Source organism: Geospiza fortis, unplaced genomic scaffold, assembly GCF_000277835.1.
Source record: "Geospiza fortis unplaced genomic scaffold, GeoFor_1.0 scaffold157, whole genome shotgun sequence".
Lineage (NCBI taxonomy): Eukaryota > Metazoa > Chordata > Aves > Passeriformes > Thraupidae > Geospiza > Geospiza fortis.
Genome location: NW_005054314.1, coordinates 5082555 through 5109782, shown reverse-complemented (window position 1 = coordinate 5109782; position 27228 = coordinate 5082555). Strand labels below are relative to the sequence as shown.

Here is a 27228-nt window from a genome sequence, read left to right as displayed (position 1 = left end):
TGCTGAGGGAGCTCCGGTGCGGCGCTGCCGGGCTCGGGGATGCGCTCGGTGCCCTCCTGGCCCGGAGCGCCGTGCCCGCTGCACCGCGGGGTCCCTTGGGGCTCTGCAGCCCGGCCGTGCGGGGCTTCCGCGCCTCTGGTCAGAACTAAAATAATTCAGCATGTCAAAATTCAGTGGCCCTCACCTCCCTGCTTTCTCTGGGCACTGGTTTGTTTGGCACAGAATTCCCCAAAGAGCTCTCATCCAGCCCTACTCTCTGAGGACAGTCTTACCCTGGTGCGTTCAATAGCGTTTTGCATCAAGGCTTTGCCCTACTAATACCGGCGTTTTGAACAACGCAGTTACTGTTTGACAACAGGTTTTGTCTGTGCTGGTACCGCTGTGAACCCTGGCAACAGGAAACAACGTGTGGGAATCTAGCAAGCACAGTAAAATTCAGAGACCTTCAAGGAAAAGAGTATTTGGAAAAGGAGAGGGTTAGAATAGTATAGTCCTGCTAGATGTGTTCAGTTTGAATGGGCAGCCTATACATATGAGCTGAAACAGTGAACACGTGTTTTTACATGGTAATTTACAAGGTACACAAATCAAAGGGACCTCATTAGGGCAGACAGTGACACTAAAGATGGCTACTAATGCAGCAAGTTGAAGAGTTGAGTCCTGCCTGAATTTCTGCAGGTACAGAAGATAAAAAATTGTAGATATGTCTCTGTCGAAATAAAAATCATGGAAGATGCATCTCTCCTGTAAAGCCATAGCTTTCAGCTGAGGGAGGTAAATACAACAAGTATTTGGGGAGTTTTGCCATGCATGCAGCATTTGAGAGAAAGAAAGGGAGGAGAGAATGTTGACCAAAAGGAGTGAGTTAGGAGAGACAGACGAGGAAAAATAAGTGTTAGAGAAGGAAAAGAAAAAATGGTAGTACTTACAAAGGGGAAAAGTAATGATGACCTTTCTTTGTCTTTTGCTCTGTTAAACCACATTTCTTAAGCATGAGAAATCTCAAAGCTACTTTAACAATTCCAGGAACTCACAGGTTGAAAGAGTGAAGTGATCTGCTGAAATTTCACTGAGAGAGAGAGATGGGCGGATCCTATGCTTCGAAGGGCGGAGGAACTTCACAAAGCAGAAGGTAGGACTAATTATGGGGTTTTTTTGTTCAAGTCTTTGACTTTGTGAATAATGGATATTTATTGGCAAAACCTTACAACTAACTTTAGTATTCTGTAGCTGCAGGGTTAAGTGATTCTTTTCTGATGATAACTTTTATGAGAGCCAGTTCTGGCATATGCTTTAAATATGCCTTCAGTGAATTTTGTGTATTTTGAAGTATTTTATGGCTGATAGAATTTAACTATTTAGACTTAGTTTTACTTATTACCATTTTCTGAAATTTCTGCTTCATTATCCCATTTTCCCCTGGATATTTCCAATATCTTGTTCAAAATGTTCCATATAGAGAAATTCCTTTATATAAAATCATAATAAGAAGAGAAGTTAACAGATAATGTGAATTTAAGTTCATTGTAGTTTTTACAGGGTTATTACTTTAAATGCTTTTTTTGCTTTGAGCTGTTTCCATCTTGCTAGATGTGCATGGTTAGTACAAGAACCTGTTGAATCTGTTTAGAGTTGTGAGTAATGAGCTTTCAGGGGGGGTTTGGTATTTGCTTTTGGTATTTTTCCACTGTATAATTGTGTTTTATGTGGAGGTTATTTCTTTTGGGGAAAATATAGGCCAGAATGTTCTCATGTTGTGTAAGCAGCTTTGTTTTCATTCATGTACATTATGGCATGATTTTGTATCATGTGTTTCATCACATAAATAAAATAGATTTTTTTTTCCTTGATCTAAGGAAAAATCTCCAGGGTACTTAAAATCTCAAGTATAACAACTCTAAATAAAATATAAATAGCAGAAGATACGTGTGCTACTACCAAAGGTGAATTAATATGTTGAAAATCTCCTCTCACCAAATGGTGTTACTTGGTTTGTAGAAACCTTGTCCTATATATTGGAACACTCACCAGAAGACTAAACAATTTCTAGCAGCATGTAAATAAGGCTCTGTAATTAGCAGTCCTTGTGTATTGTTCAGCCTTTTGTGTGATGAGTGATAAAGGGACTCTAGTAGGTTTTCTCAGGATGGAAGATAATGATTCAAAGTGTACATTCAAAGATAATGTACAAAGTGAATATGGAAAATTCATTCTGATTTTAGCAGATGATCAGCTTATGCTTGGCATCTTAGATGCACTTTATTATTTTCTGGTCACTGTGGCTTTCACATGCTGATACCAATCCCAAATTATAATACCTCACATACAATCTCACCAACAGGAAATTCTGCCACTTGTGTCTGTGCTTCCATAACCTCTACTTCACTTCAATGCCTCTCTATTAGCTTTTCTTAGGGTGTCCCTACATTTAATTTTGATAGAACAAAACCTACGTAATTCCCATTACAGAATGTGTTACTGCTTTCTGTGGAGCTAAAACAATGCCTGGTACATCATTTATAAGGACTTGGGTCTGATCTCATCTAGATAGGCAAGCATTGCTGTTCTCCTTGTCACATTCACTTAGCAGCTGATTTTACAGGGTTCAGTACCCAGCAATAGGGGCTGGGATATCTTGTGTCAAAATCAGGTCAAGGGACTTGATCAGCTACAGTTCATTTCCAAAGTGGGGACTGATGTGGTGCAGTATGTTCCAGGAAACTGGGGGTCAAAACTGAAATTTCAGCTGTTAATAACGCATGAAATACAATTCAATACAATTATTTGTAGTGAATGGTCACTATTTTAATAGCTGACATTCATGAGACTCTGTACTGTGTTGACATTTGAACATACACTGCATTTTAGAACATCAGACAATGTGAAGTGTGATGCTGCAGCTGTATTCTTTTGGCAGTAATTCCATCATAAGGACTTCTACCAGCCTTCTACATTTTGCCCCCTTTGCCTTCATTTTACTCAGCCTCTGATTCTAACATTATAGTGAAAATAATACTTATATTTTGCTATGCTGTTTTGTATTTCTTTGTACTTATCATAAGAAATTATGGCTGTCTCAAGCTTGGCTCAGTAAACATGTCTCCAGTTTCTTTAGATGATTCTCTTTATTACCACATTTGTTGCAATACTGTGTTTTCTCTTATTTTTTTACACACACCTTGCCCCCCACACCCTGCAAGTAGAGCATATTTCTAGTTTGTAACACATCACTGACATCACTAGCCTTGTCAAAAATTTGGGCATTATAAATAGTCATAGATTGTTGGTGACTTACAGCAAAGTTTTCTTGTGTCTGAGAAATATTTTAAAGAGGTACATACAACAGGCCAAAGCATTAAGTATTCTTCTCAGTCCTCTACAATGTGCTAGACACCCCTAGGCCCCTACTGCCCCCCACGTCTACAATGTCCTGCCCTGTCCCTTTTCCAACAGATCTTGCTGCTGAATTTTCCATGTGTTTGCACTGGGCATCAGTAGTGTGAGCATGAGACAGCCAGGTCTGCTGGGGACTTTTATCTGCTAAGTGATTTATTTCTAAACTTACAGATGGCTAATATTTAGAGACCATCCAGGTTCTTCTGCTTTTCTGAAGGTTAAAAGAAGGTTGCAGCTATAGGCTGAGCCCCAAGCTAGCTGATTTAGAAACATCTTGTGTAGCTCTCCATAGCAATCTTTTTTGATTGAGATACGTGGCTTCATGCTGAGGTAATCTGCAGGGGAAGGAGAGCTTGTAGTAATGAGCTCTCCTTCCCCTGCTGATTATTATGTCCAATCCACAGGCAACTCTGCTGTATGTGGCTGCATAAAACATTTTAAAAGATAAGACTGATCAACACCTTTTTATGGCCATAAGCCCTCAACCAGGGGTCATGCCCTCCAAATGCTGAAAACTTTTTAAAAATTAAATTGCACTCCTGCTATAAAGGGAGTAGGTATCTTTAATTCTCTAATTGATGCTGTCTGTCTAGCTTTATAATTATTTGGGGTTTTAATCTGTTTTCAGATGCAAGGTGTTATTGCAAATTTTTAAAAATCCTAAGGAGCTGTTTCTAATAGATAAGTAATAGAATGTTGGCACTACTAAACTAAAATATTAATGACTTCCTTTGTTTCCTTTGTAAAATCTACTTTATACGACAGTTAAAATGCTTGGGAGTTCTTCCACAAATTCTGCTATGTTTGGCTAAGTACCTTTTAGTTTCATCTAATCAGGAGACACTTTAAGAAAGAAAAGAAAATGAATTGCCTCACCATTTTGAATTAACCACAAAAGATACTCCTGACAAGATCTGTAAGAAAAAGAATTCATATGCAGAAGCAATTGCATTTTCTGACTGGTTCTGTATGTTCTTTTATGACTAAAACATTACTTTTTGACTATTGATAAAACACTAATCAAAACAGGTAATGCAGTTTTCCTCTGAATTATCTTCCTCTCTGAGCTATCTTCCCTGAGAGAAGTGCTTCCACATCAGGGGTCAGTTTAGTTCTGTTTCTTCTTGACTTTTTTTGGGAAAGTATTTTTCTTGTGTTTTGGGGGCTTTTGAGGTAATTTTTGTTTGGTTGATGTGGAATATTAGTGTCTGTATAGTTTGTCTTAGAGCAGGTTCCAATAAATGAAAGAATTCAGGGAAGATGTTGCTTCTAGCTGATACAGGTTGTTTTTCTGTTCTTGCTGTCTAAAAATATTTGCAGTAAAGGGGAAACTTACAATATGCATATAGATGTCTGTATAGAGTTGCTGTGCATGTTTATGATTGTGATGATTCAAAAAAATTTATAAAAGTCAAATATAGAACTGTTTGGTTTGATATGTGATGATTAAAACTGGTTATAGCATTCTAAAGTTTAGCCTCTGAAAAATTGAACATCTTTAATTTATATGTTCATTGATGAGGATCCAGATGTAAGTTTGTGAAATTAGTAAGTTGGTTATATACAGAACTCAGAATCAACAAGTCTGCTGCTGAGTCTGGTCAGAAGGTGTTGCCTCCTCTGGAAGTGTCTTTACTTTCTTGTTAACACCAACATATATGAGGGATGGATCTATATAAGTAAATATGTAATAAATGTATGTAGTAAATATGTAATAATAGTCCTCTGTGGCATTTAAACATCTGGCATACGAATTTAGTGTGCACAGGAAATTACTAGAGTTAAAACTAAATGCTGTTAAATCTGTGGAAAGCCTGAAAATAACAGTTCTGGATATAAATATTTAAACTTTCTTGGAGTCTGATGTATCAATTTTGGCAGCGCTGGAGACAGTAGAGCCTCCGGTGTTGTTACTGCCTGTGAAAATGGCACAGGGCAAGTGCAGTGTAATAAAGTCTTGCAACTTTAGATTCCCACATATAAATTATTTCTATGCTGAGTGCTTAAAATCTAAAGTCATGACAGTTTTTAACCTCAGAAACTATGGAATCATGTTGATGAGAAAGAGCGGGATTGTGGAGCCACTACAGTATTTACTAATTTATTGTCTATGACATATTGTATCACTGTTTAAAATGGTTGTACAATACATCACAAGCCACCAGAAACATCATCACCCATACTGTGTGTTCTGCATAAAGAAACTGGACATCTGAAGGAACTTGTTGCTGTAGCTCTGTTTTATTTATTTTGTTAAATGCCTGTTTCCATTTTAGTAAGATAGCAGTTACTTTAGCTAATTTGGGTTCTTTTTTGTTTTAATGGCCAGTTACCACAGACAGGTAGTAATTTCCTCTGCAACTTCCTAAACAAGAGAATAAACAAGTAGCTGATGAATACTGAGGTTTTTTTCACAGAGTGGATGCTTCCCCACTCCAAACTGTAATTCTGCAGCGCATCAATTTTTAGCCAATACATAACAGCAACAAATGATTAATTCATCCATATACTTTTTATTCCTGTTAATTATGAATGTAGCTGTTTGTTTTTAAACATTACTCTTTGTAAGTAAAATCATTAATTAGTAATCTTCAGCTTGTTAATAATGAGCCCTGAATTTGCATTTTTTTCAGAATCATTTGGAAAATGTTTTTGTCGCTGTATGCAAATATTTATGTACCTCTATTGGAATGTTGTCCTTAGCTCAGCACACTATGTTATTAAAAGTGAAAGAAGTAGTGAGATGGGAGAAAACTTGACATGCTTTTCTGACTTTATTAATATGTGCTTTTTTTTTTTCCCCATTCCTGTATTTCCTCTATTAAGCAGATTTAATTTGGAGAATTTGTGGGAGGAAAATGCAATGAATAATTTTTTTGGAGATACATGAAAAATGTTGACAGGTTTGAAATAGAGCATACTAGTTTCCTACTGAGATTCATACTTGCTACTATGTGATCTCCTGTGTTATCTGTAGAGAATGTCTTTGTATATCAGAGAAACAAAAAGATCTTCAGCAGATTATTTGATTGAACTCATAATATATGTGAAGAATCATAACGCCAGCACTTCTGCTACATTGTTGTCACTGAATAATAAATCATTGCTGTAGCTGCACAATGGGGTATTGGCAATGCTGATGGTGGCAGTCTAAACCTGAGCTGAAGTGGATTAGTTTGAAACATGGAGCAAAAAGGTAGATAGCAGAGCTCAGCAGAACAGTTTTGGGGCTACAACCTGGTGACTAACCACAAGAAAGGAGATAACAGAAATTAGATCTAACTAAAAAATGATGTTATCTTTCACAGTCCTTAGATCTCCTTCGTAAACTAATTATGAAACTGTCATGTGAGCATTAATAAACATGTTTTCAGCACTCCTATTAGGTCTGACATGGTCTATCCTAATATACAGATAGAAAGGGAGGGCACTGGAGGACAAGTGCCTATATTCCAGAAATGATGACCTGCCTTTTATCCCAAGGGAGGTGACAATGCATGGGGCCTGGGAAAAGAAGGTTTTAAAGTGCATCTTCCTAATGCAGTGCCTCAAGCACATAAGGTTTTGGGGGTTTGAAGCAGGATTTGCTTGTTACGTGCATTTCCAAGGAAGCAAAGTTGTGCTTTTTTGTTCTGTGCCTTGTTCTTGTCCTGCCTTTGGATGTGAGACGTGAGAGTGGTAAACCTGCATGATCAGATAGAGGGGCTGTCTCATTTGGCTCCTCAAGTGACACGCCCTTGAGACACTGTCAGTGCTCTGGCCTCAGAGCAACAACTCATTAAGCAGTAATGTGTATTGCCATATACCAATAGTTGTGTGTAGCATTTGTAACATGAAATAGCGTGTCAGATTATTAAAGTTTAACAAATTCTTGGGATTACTTCTGAAATTTATCAAAATAATCTATTCAAAGACAATAGACTTATCAGAAATCAAGAAAAAGAGATTGTGATGAGTCCAGCAGTAAAAAGCCCCAACAAACAAACTTAATTGTTCTGTGACTTTTGTTGTTTGCTCTATGTAGGACTCTTCTGTAATGTGCCAATGTTGAATTTGTGAAACTAATTAGTACATAAAGATCCAGCTGTAATAGTAATCAAAACTTGCTGGTTCAACAGACTAAGTGGAAGGTTTTTTTGTATTAACACATCTTGCACATATGGCCCACAGTTGAAGATCTGGAGCTGCTCATAGCAGCCAGTTAATGTTAGGGATTTTATAAGGAAGTATGTGTTGGTGGCAGTTGTGGCATCAACATGTGGTCTAAATCTGACTGATGCTTCCAGTGCTGTTTGTGTCTGTAAGGGTGGAAAGGAAAAAGTGACTGATGCTGCTCTCATTACCCTCATACTGTATGAAAATGAGGTACAGTGTTTTAATAATTTGTTGGCTGAAGTTCTTATTGGAGAGACCTTCAGTTGAAGAATTGTGACCTTGCTAGAAGGTGTAATTGCAGCAACAAGGAAATACTGTTGGTCTTATACACTCACTATTGAGATTTACTTGCTCATATTTGTTTAGTTATAGTATATTGCTGGCATTTCCTGTATGTTCTTTGTGACAGCATCAAAGAATGAAAATCATCTTCTTTTACATCCTTTGGAAACACAGAAAACACTTTTTAGGTTTCCTGTCTCACAAATCAAAGGAGGCTATCTTGTAAAATGTACTTTAAATAATTTTAAAGCCTGTTTCTCATTGGGATTTGCAGATCATGAGCTGGTAAGTCTTAGCATTTAAATGCAAAATTAGAAGTTTAGATGTTTCTGTGGAAAGAGGGACAGAATCTATTTGGTATTCTCTTAATAAATTATCTGAAATAGCTTCTGGGTTGCAAGTACACAAGTGCTTGTAACTGACTAATAAAGCACTTCTAGTACATGGTTTATATGTCGGTCACAGTGTCTGGTGAGAGACTTTCCTCAGTGTGAAAATACAGTGCTTTTGGTATAATGCAGCCACCTTTGACCTCTGCAAATGGCTCACAGGAAATTTGGAATGTCAGAAAGTGACCAGCGGGTGGTCTGAGGGGAGATGAATGGATGTGGTGTTTGTTACCCTGCAAAACCTACAGGGCATCATCAGGGCTCATATTTTGGTGGGAATCTATGCAAGGCCCTTGATGGTACTTAGACTCCATATTTGTAAAAGTATATATAGTAAAACACTCCTCTTCAAATATGGCAGTGAAATCACTACTTCCACAGTGAATAAAGCAACCTGGACTCAGTGGATAATTTGCTGATGCTGCATCCCTTTCTCTTACAGTTTTGCTCCTAAGTGGTAAAAATGGGTTTTATTAGTACTTTCTAAGGGACTTAAATACTTTGAAGCATTTTCCTCCTAACTGAGGAAAATAATTTAGCAGCTTTTGCTGTGCTTGATCAAAACAGCATTTTCAGATTCCGTATTTTGGTAATAATTTGTGACAATTAGCATCAAGGAAGGTTCTTATTAAACTGCAGCACAGGTTGTCTGGAGACATTGTAGATTTTCTGCTCTTTAAGTTACTCAAAGCAGGACAGGCCCTGATCAACCCAGCCTAGCTCTGTTTGGAGCAGGGTGTTCAGACTTAATGACCTCCAAAGGTTCTTTGCAACTCAAGGTGTGCCACAATTGTGGCATGGTTATTCTGGTGCTAGGGAAGGTAAGGTGCAGAAAGGAGTGCATTTAGCAAGACAGATCAGTAGCAGCTGATGATAGGAAATAATAAAACAGGAAATAATTATGCAATGATATTTTTAATAAGAGAAAGACTTGGGTTTAAAATTCAACAGAAAATTTAAACCATCAAAAATAGTCAGCAAAAGCCCACCGTTCTGATGGGTAAGAATTTTTTTGCCTTAGACCTTAGGTGCAGCAGTGACTGTGCAGGTCCTGTTAGCAGCAGAGTGGTAAAATTTCAACCACTACAAGGAAGAAAAGGCTAGAGGGGAAAGAGAAATGTTAGATCTTTTCCAACTCTTTGTATCTGTTAAAAAGGTTACCCTAAAACTGCTAGGGAAGTTATTTAAATGCTTGACTTAGTGCCCATGTTTAGAGTACATACTTTAATGTAGGCACCTATGATATCACACTGGCTGTACACTTAAAATAAGCTGAGCTGAAGCCTGGCCATATAGCAGTCTAAAACTTAGTAGCCAGAGTTTCAGAATTTGGCTCAATGACCCAGCAGTGCAGGTCCAGCTGCTGTGTTTCTGTGGGAGTATTTGTCTTGGTAAAAACTATGAACCTCTAGTAGTGTAAAGATGGAAGTGAAAGAAATTATTAAATAATCAGTGTGTAATAATAAGTGTAGATGACATTCCTGATGTGCTGAGAAGCATTTGATCTCCCAGAGATATGCTTTCAAAATGCTACTCCATAATTTACAGTTGTTTTCCTTATTGATAAATACTTTTTAAATTTCTACAGTCACTGCACTTTTTGTCTTTGACTCTGTAGGTTGTAAAGCTTGAACAGGAGAACCACCGCAGGAAAGAAATATGAGAAATGTGTAGTTTTCAGCTTTAGTCTTACTATTTCTTTCTTACCTGTACTTTTATGTAGCAAGTTTCCATTTAACACAGTTGTTTTTAAGCTTTTTACCTTGCCTCTGGCAAAATTGAAATGCCACCCTTCCAGGTTGTTCTTCACATTGAACTTCATGATTATGTTCTCAAAGTTCACTGTTCTTTAACCTTCAAAATACCTACAGACTAATTTAAGGATGTGTGAAAACTGCTGCAGATAGCATTTAAACTACTAAAAAAAATTCTCTCCAGTTCGTCCTTGACCTATATCACATGCTTCATTAATTTAAATATGTAGTCAGCATTTGCATTCTTAAAAATAAATTCTTCCATCAGGTATAGATAAATGACATTCGCTTATAGAAGGATTTGCCTGTGGATACTAAAGTGTGATACACAGTCCTAACCATAGGAAATCACTGTCATATCTTTTCTAGAATACTGTGAATATTAATCTGTATTATTTAATCTATCTGAAAATGATTAATTAATTGACATCCACTGTGGAAGAAAAATACTGTAAAGAACTAGACCACATCTCCTGGAGTAACTCTTGCTTTCAGTGACTGCACATCTGAGTAATTGAACAGATAAAATTTATCCCCAAAATGTTAAAGAGCAGGTTGTTATTTTTGGCTTAAATTAATAATTTACTCAGGTTTTACATTGCCTAGGTAATCTTGTATACTTGTTGAGTTACTCTTTGAATGGTAAGGAATTTTTGAGGCTTATAGCTTCTGGAAATTATTTTTAGCTGAATTACTGTTTTAGCTATTTATACAAGTAAATTGTTTATCCCAAATAATGAGTAAAAAGGGGATATGCAATAATTCCTCTTTCTCTAAGTTATTGTTGTTGTTGCCTTTCAACAGAACTGGTGAAAAATCTCCTTCTTCCTTCTAATTCAGTGAGGCATTTACTTTTTCTTTGCTGTGACTGCATAATGAGTGCCTGCTGAGACAGTGAGTGTAACACATATTTGTATGCATCAAAACCATGGGAGCTCAGACTTTAATCATAGGTCTTTGTGCACATGGGAAAAAAATAAGTTATATGGGTGTTCTGCTTATATTGTGGCATTCTCCTTGGGAGTTGTTGTGCATTTAATATCATATGTAAAAAATAGATTTTTTTTAAACTTCATTTGATTGCATGTATGTCACTCAATATGAATCTCAGAAGACACCTGACCAATTGAATATATGATTTCTAAATACAAAATTATTAATTCAGGAAAATATTAATGTTATGTTTGTTTTTTTTAAAACACTTGTTGCTTGATTATGCTCAAGTTTTTTGTATTTGCTCTTTGGCTTTTAAGCAAAAACTTGAGTCTGCTTGATGCTTAGCAGTTCTTCACAGGCTGTGTATACAGGTGTGCTGTTCAACTTCTGTCCAGGTGCCCAGGTGCAGATGACTTCCACATTTTGTAGTTCTTTTGAATTACAGGTTAAAACCAGAAAATTTCAAAATCCCATTCTAGCATGAAACCTTACTCTTGCTGTCTGCATATGCTGATGCTGTTTTGAGTGTTGAGGGCTTTCAGCCATTATTGTATCACCCAATGCATAATAGTGAGGGTACCATCTTGGACCTCTAGTTTCTCAAAACTGAGAAAGTGAGGAGTTGAGATGAAAGTTCAACTTTCTAAGCAAAAGGCAGTTGAAAAAAAAAATCTTAGTGTGTTCAATGCCTATGGCTTCCTTTAGAAATATCAGTAAAGATGTACTGAGTATCCCTGTCAGCCACAGAAGGTACCTTTCTGGACCTTACTGATCTCTTTAGTTAACAGGACTTAAAGAAATTAGCAAACAAACAGCCAGAGTTTTAGTTCTTAGCTACATTTCATGCTTTCTAAAGGATGTATTTTGCATTGTTTCTAAAATCTTGTCCTTTTGTGGGTTGGTCCTGTTGAGTGAACAGACAGAGCACTCACTCTGGGTGACAGCCCCAGTGAATGCTGTGTGAAAAGCTGATCAACTTACGGTGTCTGCAGGAAAATAACTACCAGAATCAGTGAGCCTCTCTGAAAATACTTAAATTACTTCAGCTTTTGTAAAAGCTTTTGGTTACACAGCAGCTGCCAAGATCTAAACACCCCCACCCACTTCAAGGCATTTTTTCTAGTTACACATTTGGCAATGTTTGTAATTTCTTATCCATCCCCCTAGGCATAATAAAAGGGTTTGCAATCTTTTTTTTTCTTGGTAGGAAGAGAGAGGAAAAAGTGATATTTAATTGAGAGATACCTCGGGATCAGGACAGCTTCTAAGAACTGTGTGTAAAGATAAAGAAAATTCCCTTTTCTTTGCATGCTGTGACAAGCAACTATTTTGATCTTCTGGTGCCATCTATTTGGGAGCTGACTGCCATATAAATACAACATGTTGTGTAGGTACAAGGGATGTAGTGAAATAGTAGTTCTCTCACGAATATCACTTTGTTATTTTACTGTTTTTTAATCCAACTACATTTTCACTGAAAGAGAGGTACATATTATATTAAGAGATGTAAGATTTCTTATTGATGATAATCAGTTTCTAGTCAGGCTGTGTAGTAGGAAATTGAAACAAGTCTTGGGAAACTTTATTCAGGCATTGAATTATACCTGTATTTTTCTGTCAGATTTATAGAAGCTTATATTTTCAATGTATAGAAGTTTCTGAAATTAATATTAATATTAATATAGTTATTACAGACAAATACTATGAGTCAGTTAACATACAGGGCATTCTAGTGTTACTTTAAATATTAGTGTTACAACAAGAAAGTTACTGTTGGACCCCAAGTGAAAGCATTTGCAGCAGATAACAACTTCAGATGTTTATTTATCAAATGAAAGCGAAGCTCTCAGCCAGCCCCTTTTAGAGCAGTCAGGTTTCATTAGCATGATTGATATCTCACAGGTTCTTGTCTAGCTACAAATGCCTTTATGCTGAAGACAGGCAAACAGGCGTTGGTTTATTCTCTCACCTACATTCACAGGATGAAAGCGTGTGTGCTCAGAGATCCACTGCCTGGAGCAATGCAATGAGAGAAGTTTAAGCTCATAGCACTGCAGTTTGGCTAAAAAAAAGGAAAAAGTAACAGCTTTTGAATATATTAAAGATGCATTTATTGCTGCTCTGCTTTAGGGATTAAGAGAATGTTATTCTAACTTGTGCACAGATCTGTGTTTTCTGTAAAAAGCCTGCTTTGTAATTTATGCACTGTCATTTTTCAGGGGGGTACTCAATGGTGTTGGAATGTGCAAATATGTTTTGACTACTTTTTAAGGAAAAAAAAAGAAAATGAATGTGACAGGATTTTTTTTCTTAAGCTAAAATGTAAATTAATCACCTTTTGAGATGATTCTTTGAAAATTTTAAGCTGCTTTTAAGAACTTTTTCTGATTTAGTACAATGGATGAGTGAACCCATTGTCAAAACTGCATTTACTATAATATGACATCCTTTTAGTGTTTTTGTCATCAAATTAGGATCAAATGCAAAAAGCTAATGAATATATTCAGTACTGAAGTGTATTTTCCAAGGGTGAAGTTTTCATTTCAATGGAAAAAAATTAGAGATCTCCACTCTTAACACTTTGGCTCCTCCATTTCTAAACTTCCCTTTAATAAGGAAGTTTAGTTCCCTCTCTTGTGGAATTTGGCAGATTTGTCCTTAACTATGAGATAAAAACTGTACATAAACGATAATATCCTGTTGTAGTTGGTTCCAAATTAGCTGACTTTTATTGCCACTGAATAGAAATGTGTAGTCTGGCTGCTCATAGAGTTCATGCTTGAAATTCCAGAAATAACAATATTGAAGTAGACCACTTCAAAGGGGGTTATTCATCATCAGAAAGCTTTTTGACTGTTTGCTGACTGTTGATCTTCACACTCTTCTACATTTGCAGGGTTCTTTGAAATCACAAAAGAGGCACATACTTTGTAAAGAATGTATTTTATGCTTAAAAGCCAGGTGCACTGACTAAATCATCATTTTGTAATTAAGAATTACTATTATCCTTGAGAAATATGGATTGCTTTGAATATGAAGGAGAGATGGCTTCTAGTAAATAATGAGAAAGTATTACAGTAACACTTCACATATTTGCTTATTGATCTGTGTCCCATGTCTTAAGTAAATAGTAACAGAATGATGCATCTTATGTCTGTACCAGTGTTGTCTGATAATGTCACCTCTAAATTCTCAGGACCCTCTGCTAGGTAAGTTTATAAGTTGTCATGGCTTAAACCCAGCTTGCAACTCAGCCCCACAGAGCCACTCACTGGAGGAGAGAATTGAAAGGATAAAAATGAGAAAACCTCATGGGTTGGATCAAGGCAGTTTAACAGGTGAGGGACTCATTGTCCATGTCTCGTGGCAGGCAGGGGCTCAGCCATCCCCAGGGCAGCAGGGCTCCATCACCTCTAACAGTGACTTGGGAAGGCAAACACCATCACTCCAAACGCCCCCCCTTCCTCCTCCTCCCCAGATTTCCATGCTGAGCTGGTGCCATATTATGGGATATGCCCTGGGTCAGCTGGGGTCAGCTGTCCTGGCTGTGCCCCCTCCCAGCTCCTTGTGGAGCCTCTGCCTGGTGGGGTGGGTGAGGAGCAGGAAAGGCCTTGGCTCTGTGTTAGTGCTGCTCATGATAATGAAAATAGCCCTGAATTATCAACACTGTTCTCAGCACAAATCCAAACCAAGTGGTTTTCTATAAAGAAAATTAACTCTCTAGGATCATCAAGGTTAGAAAATACCTCCAAGGTAATCAAGTCTTGTGTTAGCCCAATACCTCCATGCCCACTAAACCATATTGTGGAACCATGGGGTTTTAGCAATCCCAACCAAAAGCAGCACCCAAATGCTGTTAGTTTTGCAGCAGTGGAAATTGAGGCACACAAGGTTATTTTTGCTCAGATGGCAGAGCCAATTGCATGCCTTCAAACCATGTACTTTCCTAGAGTAGGAAACCTGTGGTCTTGCACACTTTGGATTGCTCTTTCGCTTGTCACATTGTATATCATGTCCCTCTACAGCCCATTTTAAGGCCTTTATCTTATGACAAAGAATAAACAGACACTGTCACCAGAGTTTATCCATCCTTAATATTTTATCCCTCATTTACTTTGTGGTGAACAGCCTCTCTTAATTCTCCTTGCTTTTAAAACCTCTGTTCTAGGAACTTGAGCTTTTCCAGATTTCTGTTATTAACATGAGTTTTATTTCCCTGTCTATAAATTAACCTGCATGGAAATGCTTGTGCACCTCTATGATACTCAGTATGAAAAATGTGAAACAGGAAAATTGTACATTGGTTTTGCTGTGCATTAGAGCATGGATTCCTTATTCAGAGAACATATCTCTCTTTTTTGAAGCATACAGTAAATCTGACTGTGCACTTCATTTGGTCTTTGAAAACAAAGTGGTATCCTCTAGACGTGAGTAGGTTTCATAATATAGGATGTGAAGCAGTTTGTATAAATGCTGTTTTTAAACTCTTGTCTCTGTTATTTTAATGTCTCCGAAGCTTCTGTGTCCCTTTCCTCAGCTGTCAATGCCTGGAATTCCCCTGGGTATTGTGGGAAATCAATCTACTTTGTTTCCAACACAGCAAGATGCAAGCAAGAAATTAAAACGTTTCTAAGAGAAAATATTCATGTTGGAGGTCTCTACACTCAAATGGTATATTCTGTTAATACCTGTGTACCTAGTTATCCCAGCTTTGATCCAAGATGAAGTTGGGGAGAGAAAAATTGAATTGAGAAAGAACATTTAAAATTAAAATTAATCATACCAAGGAAAAGGACAAAATGGTTTTATTTAAATATATTCATGCATACACATGCATGCATAAAACAGTTAAGCAGAAAATATCTATCTGATTTGATAGTGAAATCTTATTCCTCTGAAACAGTATTTTCTCATAATCCATTTATACTAAAGACAAGGCACAGATATAAAAATCCATCGAAACTTTTCTTGGTTATCCTTTTAATTTTCCTAGATTTTTAAAATTTATTGTGTTGAATAATATATTGATAGCCTGCTAAGAGTCACATGTGGTTCACAATTCTGGGAATTCTGTAAGAGACATTCAGGATTCATTTGTTCCTATATTTAGTATCATTTATGAGCTCCTTGTGAATATACGTTTGTCTTGGAACATTGTTTTCTCCTCAGATACTGTCCATTCTCACAGGCAAGTCACCAAAAACCAGATTTAATTTCTGATATTTCTTAGGTAAAATGTAAGAAAGAAAAAGACCTAAAAACACCTGACAAAAACAAATCTTTTAATGTCTTTTATAATAAAAGGCACGAAAGTTTACAAAATTAATGTTTAAAAGCCTTTTGCAGCTTTATTCTGCAGCTCCATGCAGCCCTGGGACACCCGAAGGACTGCATGGATGTAACCCTCTGCTTAAGATAGGGCAGCTCTATTTCTTTTGGTGTATATAAAATCAGACCGGGACATACAGAAGTGTTCCATTTATGTTTCCTTCTAGGGTGTTTTGACAGCAGATTCTTTGTTCTTTTCTCTGAACTGCTGACTCATGGAAGTGTCTGTGGTGCCGTGGCTCAGGGAAGCTGAAGTTGAGCACCGGCAGCCAAAGAAGGGAACAGCTTTTGCCAGGCCTTCCTCTCTACCAGGGGACTCTGACAGGGATCAGTTCTCCTTGTGTCTTCCCCCAAGTCTGCTCCTCTCAGCTGAACACTAATTAAGCAGGGCTCTTCCTTTTTTGTTCCTCCTTTGAAGTCTCTTGTTTGCCTCTGGGAGAGGCTGATTAGGTACCCAACAGCCCATGAGCTCCTTCCAGACTCATATAATGGGGTGTACAAACCCTGCATTATGCCACTGTAAAATCCTCCCATAGGGAGCAAAAGGACAGAAAGGTTGTGGAAAAGAGACTAATAGCCTCCTACCCCTTTCCAGTATTACACATCCTCTCCTCTGTACAGTCTGTCGGGCATCACTGTGACCACCCCAGCACCAGCAGAGCAGAACCCTTCTGTAGTGCCTGGTTATTAGAGCTGCTGGTCACAGAGGAAATCCCACTGAAGAGTAATTCAGAGAAGACTGTGAAGGAGAGAAACTTCACATAAGCAAAGTTTCCATGAATTTCAAGAATGGTTTAAAGTGCTATGAGTGACTATTTATTATATCTGAGTTAATGCTATGGCCTTTTTTATGCTTCTCTCCCTTGCTTTATTTGCCCCTTTCAGCTTTGCTGATAATTCCAGAATAGAGTTAGTGAAAGATTTAGAGGTAAAGAAGTGTGGAATCATCTTAAGCAGACAGCATTGTAATGTATCCAAGTTATTATATATATATATTTCATATAGTATTACCTCTTCATACATTCCTGAGTGATTGAAATGCAGGGTGAGGGATCTTCTTTGGGGAGGCTCTGGACTGCTCACCCTTCTATGTTCTGATTATTCCACTGTCTTGAGAATTCTCCTAAGAACTGTAGAAATTAAATGAAAATACAGTCAGTGTTTGGTTAAGATTATCTTGTATGCTATGGGACGCTACTGAAAAAAGATTTAGAAGTATGGAATCATACTACTTCTCAACATTTATACTGCTTTCCTTTCCTCTTATAAAATGCCTTTTTTCAGCTTACAGTGGCAGAGTATTTATTTACAAATATATGACAATCCTTCTCCCAATGGTTTTGTTTAATTACTGAGACTTTAAGACAAAACTTTATACATTCTTTCTAGATATACAATGTAAAACTACTCTGAAACTATTTCATTACGTCTAATCACTTCCTTGAATGTTATTTCAACTGCCTGAAAAATAGACATTGGGAATGGTACTTCAGAACCTGAAGTTGGTTAGCAGTGAACATACTCAGTGCCTTATTTTATATTTTATTTGTAGGCAGTTGAACTTTGTTTGGCTTTGCTGTATTCATTGTAGTATTAATTAATGATAAATCCACCTAAATTAACCCAGTAGAAGTCAAAATAGATGGGTGAAGAAATAGTGCTTGTGGTGTGAAGCTTAATGTACAGCACGGCTGTGCTGCCACTGACAGTGTCTGCTCAGTGCCCTGCAAGGCCATCCAGCTGGAACAAAAAGGTAGGAGTTTGGCATCTGTATGGGCCTCTGGCCATCTGAAGCACTTGAACTAAAACTCTGTAAATATAACTGAAAATTATTACTTGACTGGTTCATATAGCTTAAAGCTGGTGTGTAATATAAACTTCCAGTTCAGCATCAATTTCAAACTATTCATCTACATTTCATGCCAACTAATACAGTCATGTTTGTTGCAGCATAGTTTCAGACTCTCAATGCTATTCTGGTTCTTTGTTTCTTAGAAAAAAAATTCAGAGAAAAGATTTTTGGTCAATAGGGAATACATAGTCTGAACTGAGCTTTAGTTTGGCAGTTCCAGGGTAAATATCACAGCAAGAAAATACAGAGAATCATGTATGGAAGTCCTTTGAGTTACATTTTGTATTACAAGATGCTTGGTCTGCCTGATAAACAGCATAGGCAAATGTAAGCTGGAGAATGTACTAAATGTAGAGGACAGAATTACTTATGTAACATTGTTTTCATGAGACCAGGTGGAAGGTGGTGACTGGGAGAGCTTTGTGGGAAGGAAGCACATACAGAAAAAAGGGAAACCAGTTCTGGTAATACATAGCAATTTAGGGAAAGTGAACAGTGTCAGCAGAGGGGTTACAGTCATGCAAAATACGACAATAGGAGAAACAACAGATAGTGGCTGCTGAGAAACTCTTGTTCTTGCTGGGTAGATGTGATGTGTTTTCTGTTCTAGGAGCATTATCAGATCTGCACAGGCATTCTTCAGACAGGTTTTTTTGTACAAAGGAGAAAATAGTATTTTTCCTTGTTGATATATCCAAATGATTAATTTTAAAACCACAGAATATAATGTAATAATTGTATCTATAACATACAAAGGGCTGGACATTAAAAGGGAAATAGATTCTTTATTAGAAGAACTAGTTGGGAGGAAATTTATGGAAGTACTCTGCTAAGAAAAAAAAAGTTCAAGTAACAAATTATGATGTAGTTGTTTTCTGAGGAGTGTGTGGCACTGTAGTTGGAGCAGTCAGTAGCAATGGATAGACATGCAAGCAGTAAAATAATGTAGAGTTTCTGAATTGTGCTGCACAAACCCTCTAAACTGTCATTCAATGTGAACAGCAATTTGCATTTTTCTGTCTTTCTACTTAACACTTCAATAGGATGTGACATGATTTTAGAGAAGTGGGGAAAGCAGAGATTCTGACTGATAGTGGAGTGCAGAATATTTGCAAAACCAGTTTTTTTCAACTGCTGGATGAAGATTGTCCAGCCAGATCAGCCTAATTTATGCAGAAAGGAAAGTGTGCTATTTGTTGAAAGGTCTGTTCTCTGCTACCAAGCTTGAATGATGTATTAAAGGAAGAGGAAAAATTTCAGTGAAGTCACATATTTAAGTCAGTGTAAGGGATACAACTCTACAAATATTTCTACTGAACAGGAGGCAGTCCACTGGGTCTGGATCTGTGTTCTGTTTTCTCTTCAGTGTAGGAAGATGGTGAATCTTTTTCCCTAGTTTTAATGCTAGCCATTGACAAATGCTCTGATTTCTTCTCATGCAAAAAATACATTTAGACATTTATGCACTTATTACTTATTTCCCCATGTATATCCTATGGTGATCTTTTGTTGTGTGTTTGTACAACCAGTGGTAAATCTATTCCTCTGCTTACCTTGTAAAGCAGCTTACCTTATGTGCATGGCATTTCCAGATGGAAAGAACTTGTTGTCAGTGCCTGAGGCTGTTGTTTCTCTTTCTTGCTTCTACAACTATCCCTGTAAACAAGAACTATGTCTACACTTTTATATTTAAATTTTGCCAGAGGGCTTTTGTATTCCAATTGCAAGAATCTGTAGTTGGAACAGACCTCTAAATATTTTACATAAATATAAAGTTATAATATATGATTCTGTGACTGAATATGTAATTATTTTATGTTTGGGTTTTTTCCACAGCAGGTGCTTCTAGTACACTAAATATTTTTTTTTATTTTTGAATAATGTATCTACTCTTACAATTAACAGAGTATTTCAGACTATCTCCTCTTTTATCTATGCAAGGTTGTGGCATATGCTGCACTCCTGTCCAAGTGACCATGACTTTAATTGTTCAAAGCACTGGAAGCAGCAGCTCCCTATTCACATCTCAGTTTGCTGTGAGCTGGAAAAGGGTGTTAGTGCATCCCTGAAGCACAGACCTCAAGGCTGTGTTTGGGATGCAGTTTAACCTGAGGGATCTTGTAGAAATGCACTGTCACGGTCTTTAGGCTTTGCCAAAATGTGCATCCATACACATCCTGCTGCCTGCAACATGAGTCACACTCAGCTGCACTTCCAAAGCTTCTTCTCCCTGTAAGCCTAAAAGCAGACAACCAAATTACAGCTGAGCCAGCAGAGGCTTTTGCTGTAGTGGTATGAACAGGCTCCAAGGCAGCAGTGGTCACAAGAACTACTGGTTAGCTGGACATATGTTGAACATGTGAAAGTCTGTTTGGAGAAAATGGTAGCAGGGAGATCTTCTGACTGTGTCTCTTAAAGGATAAAAGAGAGGAGGGTATGTGTGTTAACTCTATTTCCCTATCACTAGATTTTGTACCTCTATTCATTCTTTTCAAAAATTGTTATTTCAACTCTTACAGCTTCTGTAAATGTATTTTTAATATGTGAGAACAGTTAAATTACATTATAGATCTGCCTTTAAATTTTTTCTGATTTATTCAAAGCGTTATTTTTAAAATGAAAAAGATCTGTGTTTTATGGAATATACTGGCCGGGACTGAATTCCACTTCAGTGATTTGTAACATTTTCATTATGTTTAGTTTGTCTCTGGAGCCACTGAGTTAGTTCCAGATCCAGTATTAAATCTTTCCAGTAGTACACTCCCTAGCTAGCCTGAGATATTATCCTAAATATTTATAAGAGAGGGAACTTTTCTAAATCTTAGAAGATTTGAAGGATAATCACAAGATTTGGAGATGAACACAATTTAATTCTGCATTGAGGTTTTGGGTTTTGTTTCTAAAGCAGTAACAGAAATTTTAGAAAATCACAGCCCCACAGATGGCTGAAATGGGCAGGCACCTCTGGAGAACAACCAGTCCAACCCTGCTCAGAGCAAGGGCAGCTAGAGCAGGATGTCCAGGGCTGAGCTGTGTTGGCTTTTCAGTACCTCTGAGGGCAGAGACCACACAGCCTCTCCAGTTGGTTTTTATTAACATCTAAAGTCAATCATGGTCTTAAACAACACCTAATATTCAAATGAAGATTTCTGCCTATGTTGTGGATATTCTGAGCATGGATGGCCATACATCTCCTACTAGGAAATTGCTATAACAATGGTGGGTTTTTTTGTCTCATGATGATGCATGTTTTTAGCTCTTAATATGCTTCAAATATTATTAAATAATTGGCATGCTTACAAGGAATTTTAATATTAGCATTTCCATACTTGCAACAAAAATGATTTTCATCCAGCCATACCAATCTGCTCAGTATAACACAGGAAGTCACCAGCAAGATGGGAATGCAACCCAAGTGTCCTGATTACCTCTTTCCTTGAACTTGCTGACAAACAAAAAAAGAAGTCACAGTATTGTACAAAGTTATGTGGTTCTTAGCATAATTTCAAAGAAATGTGAAATTCCACCATGCAAAATAACCTAAAATCTAGGCATACCTTTTCTTAGCAGAAATTATCCAAAAGTAAGTTAGAAATTTGGGGGTCTGCCACACAGAAACGTGTTGAAGCAAATCCAGAGGAGGCTACCAAGGTGATAGAGGCATGGAGAATCTCTGCTGTGAGGAAAGGCTGAGAGAATTGGGACCACGCAGCTGGAAGAAGAGAAGGCTTTGGGGTGACTGAATTGTGGCCTTGCAGAGCTTGTAAGAAAGATGGAGAGGGACTTTGTACAAGGGCCTGTAGTGACAGGACAAGGGGGAATGGCTTCAAAATGACACAGTAGCTCTAAATTAGATGTTGGGTAGAAATTCTTCCCTGTGAGGATCACAAGGCCATGGCAGAGGTTGCCCAGAGAAGCTGTGGATGCACCATCCCTGAAAATGTTCAAGGCTGGATGGAGCTTAGAGCAACCTGGTCTAGTGGGACATTCCCTGCCCATGGAAGTGAGATTGGAACTAGATGATCTTTGAGGTCCCTTCCAACCCAAACCATTTTAGGGTTCTATGAAAATACAGTATTTTGTTATTTCTGTGTATAGACAATACTGTGTTCTTTATATACCTAAATTTTGTTTGTGTTAAAATACTTCTCTTGGACTGAAGTGTTCAGTCATGGTTTAAAAAGGGGTTGCAGTTGTTACTACCATGTAAGTTGTCAGCGCAGATTTATATTTTAAATGTACATTATTTCCTATTATTTTTCTTCCATATGGCTTTGCTACATAGTGAGATAAGTGAGCAAAATAATGATAGAAGGGCAATTTGTATGGCCAGCACTTAACGCTGGTTGAGTTCTTGCAGTTAAAGCCGAAGCCATTAGATGGTGCCATGCTGTAACCAGAATTTTCTCCTCGTCTGCTTAAAGCCAGCTGTGTGTTCTATCTGGCACGATCTTAAATGGCCAAGCCTATTCTTCCAGGGCACTGCCTTGCATTGGTCAGCCTCAGTCATTATGCGCAAAACCCAGACAATAAATTAAATCTCTAGAATTTTTTTTTTATTTGTTTCAATGAAAAGACTGCACCATCCTGAAAATTCAACAAAAGAGAAGGCAATGGCAGGACAGATTTACTGCCCCTTTTTTCAGTTGAAAGCAGCGTGCAATCTAAATGATTTACTTGTTTGCTAGCCCTGCATGGTGCTGTCTCCTGGGTTATCATTCACCTAAATGGCCAATGTAGTACAATGAAAATGATAGCATGGTTACAAATTCAGAGCAATTTACTGGTTAGAATCTCAAACTGGTAAATTATTTAATTTCCATTTTTTCACTTACTGTTCAAGGTTGAAAACTTAGACATGGAATATTAAAAAATGGAAAAGAATTTAGCAGCTTTGGAAGCTCAAGTTGTAAAATTTTGGTGATAATAGGGTGGGCTTTATTGTGTATGTAGATGTAATAGACTTAGGCTTTTGTACAGCATCTGACTTACTACTGTGTGACATTCTGATAAAAAATTAACACTCTACAATATCAGGAAAGCCCATCTTAAGTGGATTAAGTGCTGGTTAACTAACAATTATCAAAAAGCAGTTTTTAATAGAGAATCATCATGTAAATGGGAAAGTTTTTACCATGTTTGTGTGGGGACAGTAGGAGGTCTGACTCTCTGCATTTCTGCACGTGAATGATAGATATAAAATCATCATGGGTACCTAAGGGTGATGGAAAAATTGTTTGGGTGGCAGGTCATGACCTGGTCAGGGCACCCATGAAGAGTAGTTTGTGTTACTGAGTGACCTCAGACTGTGCAAACAAATCTACCTATTCATTTACTACAGACAAATGCAGACTCATAAGGCTGGATGGATAGGAACAGGCAGTACAATCTGTGTAAAAATGGGGGCTGTGTTCTGAGGAGTGAGAATGGAAAATCCATAGGTGAATTGAAATGATGATATTGAGACAGTGTAAGTTCTTGTTCTTGGAGGAAGATTCTTTCCATTTCCATTGGCATGTGGCCAAGGGGTCACCCAAATGAGGGCTAACCATTTTCTTTGGTAAGTCAGTTTTAAGCTGGATCAGTTCCCTTATCTGACTGAATGTGTGGCCTCATAAGCTCTTGTGCTTGGCATAGTTGGGAGCTAGGGAATAATTGGATTGCCTTTTTCAGTGGAATTCGTAATTGATTATGAAAGCAAACCCTGTCACCACACAATTCAGCAGCAGCTCCCACTAGGAAGCCTTGAATAGTAATACTGCAGAGTAATGCAAAGGAGCCAGGGAAAGGATTTTATAGCTATATAAATGTATAGATGTATAGATACTGCAACAGAGAGATAACTGTGATGGCAGTTCTGATTTTATAAGATTTTAGTCTCAACCCTGATTCAATGATTGGAGTAAAGCTTTGGAGGAGAGAGGCTTCAACTTCAATACCTGAAGGATGCCAAAGAAGGACTTTATTACAATGCCTATGACAGCCTGACCACTAACAAAGTTCATCTCCTTGCAGTAGGACTGTCTGAATCAGGATGACATTTAGCAGTATGGTGACTGCATTTCCACCAGGCCATAAATAACAAAAGCCTGGCTGCAGCAGGATTCACAGCAGCTGGACATGCACAGGTGCTTTCTGCAGCTCTCTGATCAGAATGCAGATCTTGCCAATCAGAAAAATACTGCTGATCTCAGAACATTTGAATGAAGGTCTGGTGAAACTCTTGAAAGAAGTTCAGCAAGGTCATTTCACATGCTTTCAAGTTAATCCAGAATATGTAGTGTTTCCTCTAACAAAGAGGTACCCTACATGTTAGTATTTTTTAGTCAGCTATCATAAAGCTATTTCTTTGAGTTTTCTTTGCATCTTCTTTAGATCTGTATTGAGGACAGCATGACAGTTCCTGCTGTCTTTTCTTTCTTCATATTTCATATCCTATGAAGAAGAGGATAAATTCAAGGTACCATTATTATGCTTTATTTCCTTTAAAACTTGAAGATAATACTTTGATTTTTATTAATTATTTATTGCTTATTATTTTATTTTCCTGTTTGGCCACTAAACATTTTTATAAATGAGCATAAATAGCTCTTAAAAGAGAGCAGAAAAATAAAAAGAAATGAAGGAATAGGTCAAGTTTTGGAATGTGTATATTAATTCATAACATTCCACCTCTGATGACCTTGCTTCAGAAGCTGTCTAGGACAGGTTTAATGAGCTTGGTTTACTCAATTTGATTCCAAGAATATATTTGTAATCCAAATTACAAAACCAAGCTGGAGTCTGGCCCAGTTTTCCCTAAGTGACAGGGTCTGACAGGAGAGGTTTGGTAGCTGAAGCCGGGGATACTGGGGGCCAGGACTGAGGTGCCTGGGCAGAGCTGCAGGGAGAAGGGACAGTTCTTGCCTAGTTCTGGATGCCTCTGAAATCAGCATGTTGGGCTATTTCCTTGTCTCAGCCAAAGGTGCCAAAGAGAGCTGAGAGTTGTGACCGCCTTTTCCAACATTTTGACTTTTATTCTGTTACATAACCTCAAAATAGTGGCGACAAACTGAATCTCACTAACAAAAAGACTTTCTAACAGAAGAAATTCACACCTTCCCTGCATTTCATGGCCAGGCAGCTGTGTACAGCTGTTAGGGTGCACAGTGTGTGACCCTCAAATAATTGTCCTTTTAAGCTTTGAAACTTACAATACTTGATTAAATGAATGTCTTTATAAATTTGGGGGACCTATTTCCACATGTGGTTTGAAGGATGTATGTGCATTAAATTTTTACAGTTCTAACAGATTACATTCCTCATGGAAAAGTGAAGGAGGAGGATTACATCACAAAATTCTTGTCTTCCTTATAGTTTGTGAGATCTAAGAAATGCAGGAGGTAGTGCATTGAATACTCATATTACGTGATTATTCTAACAGTTGTTTGTGATATGGTTGTCTTCACTGCTTAGATTCTGCTTGTTGGAGACAATAGCTAAGCATCTGCTAGTCACTGCAGAATCCTGCGAAATAAAGACTGAAATTTTACCTCAGCTGACACCAATCAGTGAAGCAGATGCTGCAGTAACACTGAAGAGGATTTTAACATTGTTTTAATTGCATGATAGAAGTCAAATAGTGCTTTCTCAGTGGGGCAGTGAGTTAAAGGCATGGAAAAAAAGGAATTTTTTTTTGTCAGCTATTATTCTTTTGTTCTTGGTTTTGTTTTTTTTTTTTTTAAATTGCTCAAATGTTCTATGTCTTGCAAACTGTGCTAGTTTGTTTGGAATTACTCAAGGTAATTTGAGAATGCACTGTAATGTTCATAGATTTGCTATGACCAATGTGAGCACACCAGCTTTTCAGCCTGAAGTTGGAATTGCTTAGTATAAACATTTGCTTTTTTCAGTTTGAAACTTAATTAAAAATATTACAGTTCCTGCAGATTTTTTTTATTTAAATAGGCCTATAAAACAGTAGTTGTAGTTTAGAGTCTGATAAATTAAATTTTAGAGGTGGCTTTAGTGTTTTTTAGGAAGCATGACTTTTAAGACAAGTTTTGTGTCAGAGCAAAAAATTTTTGTGAACATGATGTCTATGAGAGATGTGAATTCTGATAATGTTTATGAGCTCTGGAAGCTGAAACTGATGACAGCACCAAGTATCGACAGCGGGGCTGTATCAGATACAGATACTATTGCCATTAGAGGAAACAGAAAATGTGTTGTTGCGTAAGGGCAGCGAGTTCTCTGTATTCCTCTCCGGCCGCTTCCTCCTTTCAGCGCTCTGGGCAGGGCTCAGCCCCAGGAACCGCGGCGCTTGCAGCTGAATAATTCTGACATCACCAGGAGCCTCTCCTGGGCTGCTGCTGCAGGGCCTGGGCTTTCCTCAGGACTTTGACATTTCTCCTGTTTCTAGAAAAGAACAGAAACTAGAAAAGAAAGGAAAGTCATGTGCCTTAATACCCACATAAGGGGGAGTGTTGATTATGTCACTGCAGCTGCTGAGTTTTCAGGGGGAGAAGCTCACAGCCCCTGCTCTCAGGGCTTGCACTCTGGGTCAGATGTGATACTACAAGTGAGGCTGCCTTTACTGCTGCAGTTGGGTGCTTGTACAGTTAGGAATAAAAATGATGGGGAATTGCACTTACTTCAAAACAATACACAGTAGGAAAGCATTATATTCCAGTGCCTCTCAACAGACTTGAAAAAGTGCATTTAGAAAAAAGAAATTACCACAAAGTTCTGATGACAGCAAAACTTTTATAATTTGTAAAACTCTGCTTAGTTTTATTAATACACTTTACTGTGTTAATAGAATATCTTTTTATTAATAAATATATGCTACAATTTTGTGTATTAGTAAAATATGGTGTGGGAAAGTTAGAAAATTATCATAGTAAATCAGGTTGATTATTTAGTCATTGCAATGTATTATTTATTGTAATATAATTTCAGGGCAGACTTCATCTGCTGTTTCTCCTGATGTGAGGAGCCAAGCAAGTATATGTAAGCTTGTTGAAGAGAGTGGGGATAATGACAGAAAATAAAGCTCTACTGTCCAGATTGGTAACCTTTGTTTTCTAATCATTACTTTGGGATATTTTAGATTATAAACTTTCTTGGAAGAAAATCTTTGTTGACTGCATTTCTC

At 37.6% G+C, this 27228-nt stretch overlaps 1 protein-coding gene and 1 long non-coding RNA gene across 2 annotated transcripts in view; one reads left to right on the top strand and one right to left on the bottom strand.

The window, feature by feature from the left end:
- Nucleotides 1–1002, bottom strand: part of LOC102044558 (uncharacterized protein CXorf40 homolog) — a 4340-nt gene extending 3338 nt beyond the window's left edge. The window contains exon 1 of the mRNA XM_005419850.2: nucleotides 930–1002. The gene's annotated coding sequence lies outside the window, so the exon portion shown is untranslated. The remainder of the gene's footprint in view (nucleotides 1–929) is intronic.
- Nucleotides 1003–1036: 34 nt separating this feature from the next.
- The window catches only part of LOC115947770, a 118500-nt gene continuing 92308 nt past the window's right edge, over nucleotides 1037–27228 (top strand). The window contains exon 1 of the long non-coding RNA XR_004081628.1: nucleotides 1037–1132. This is a non-coding gene — a long non-coding RNA (uncharacterized LOC115947770). The remainder of the gene's footprint in view (nucleotides 1133–27228) is intronic.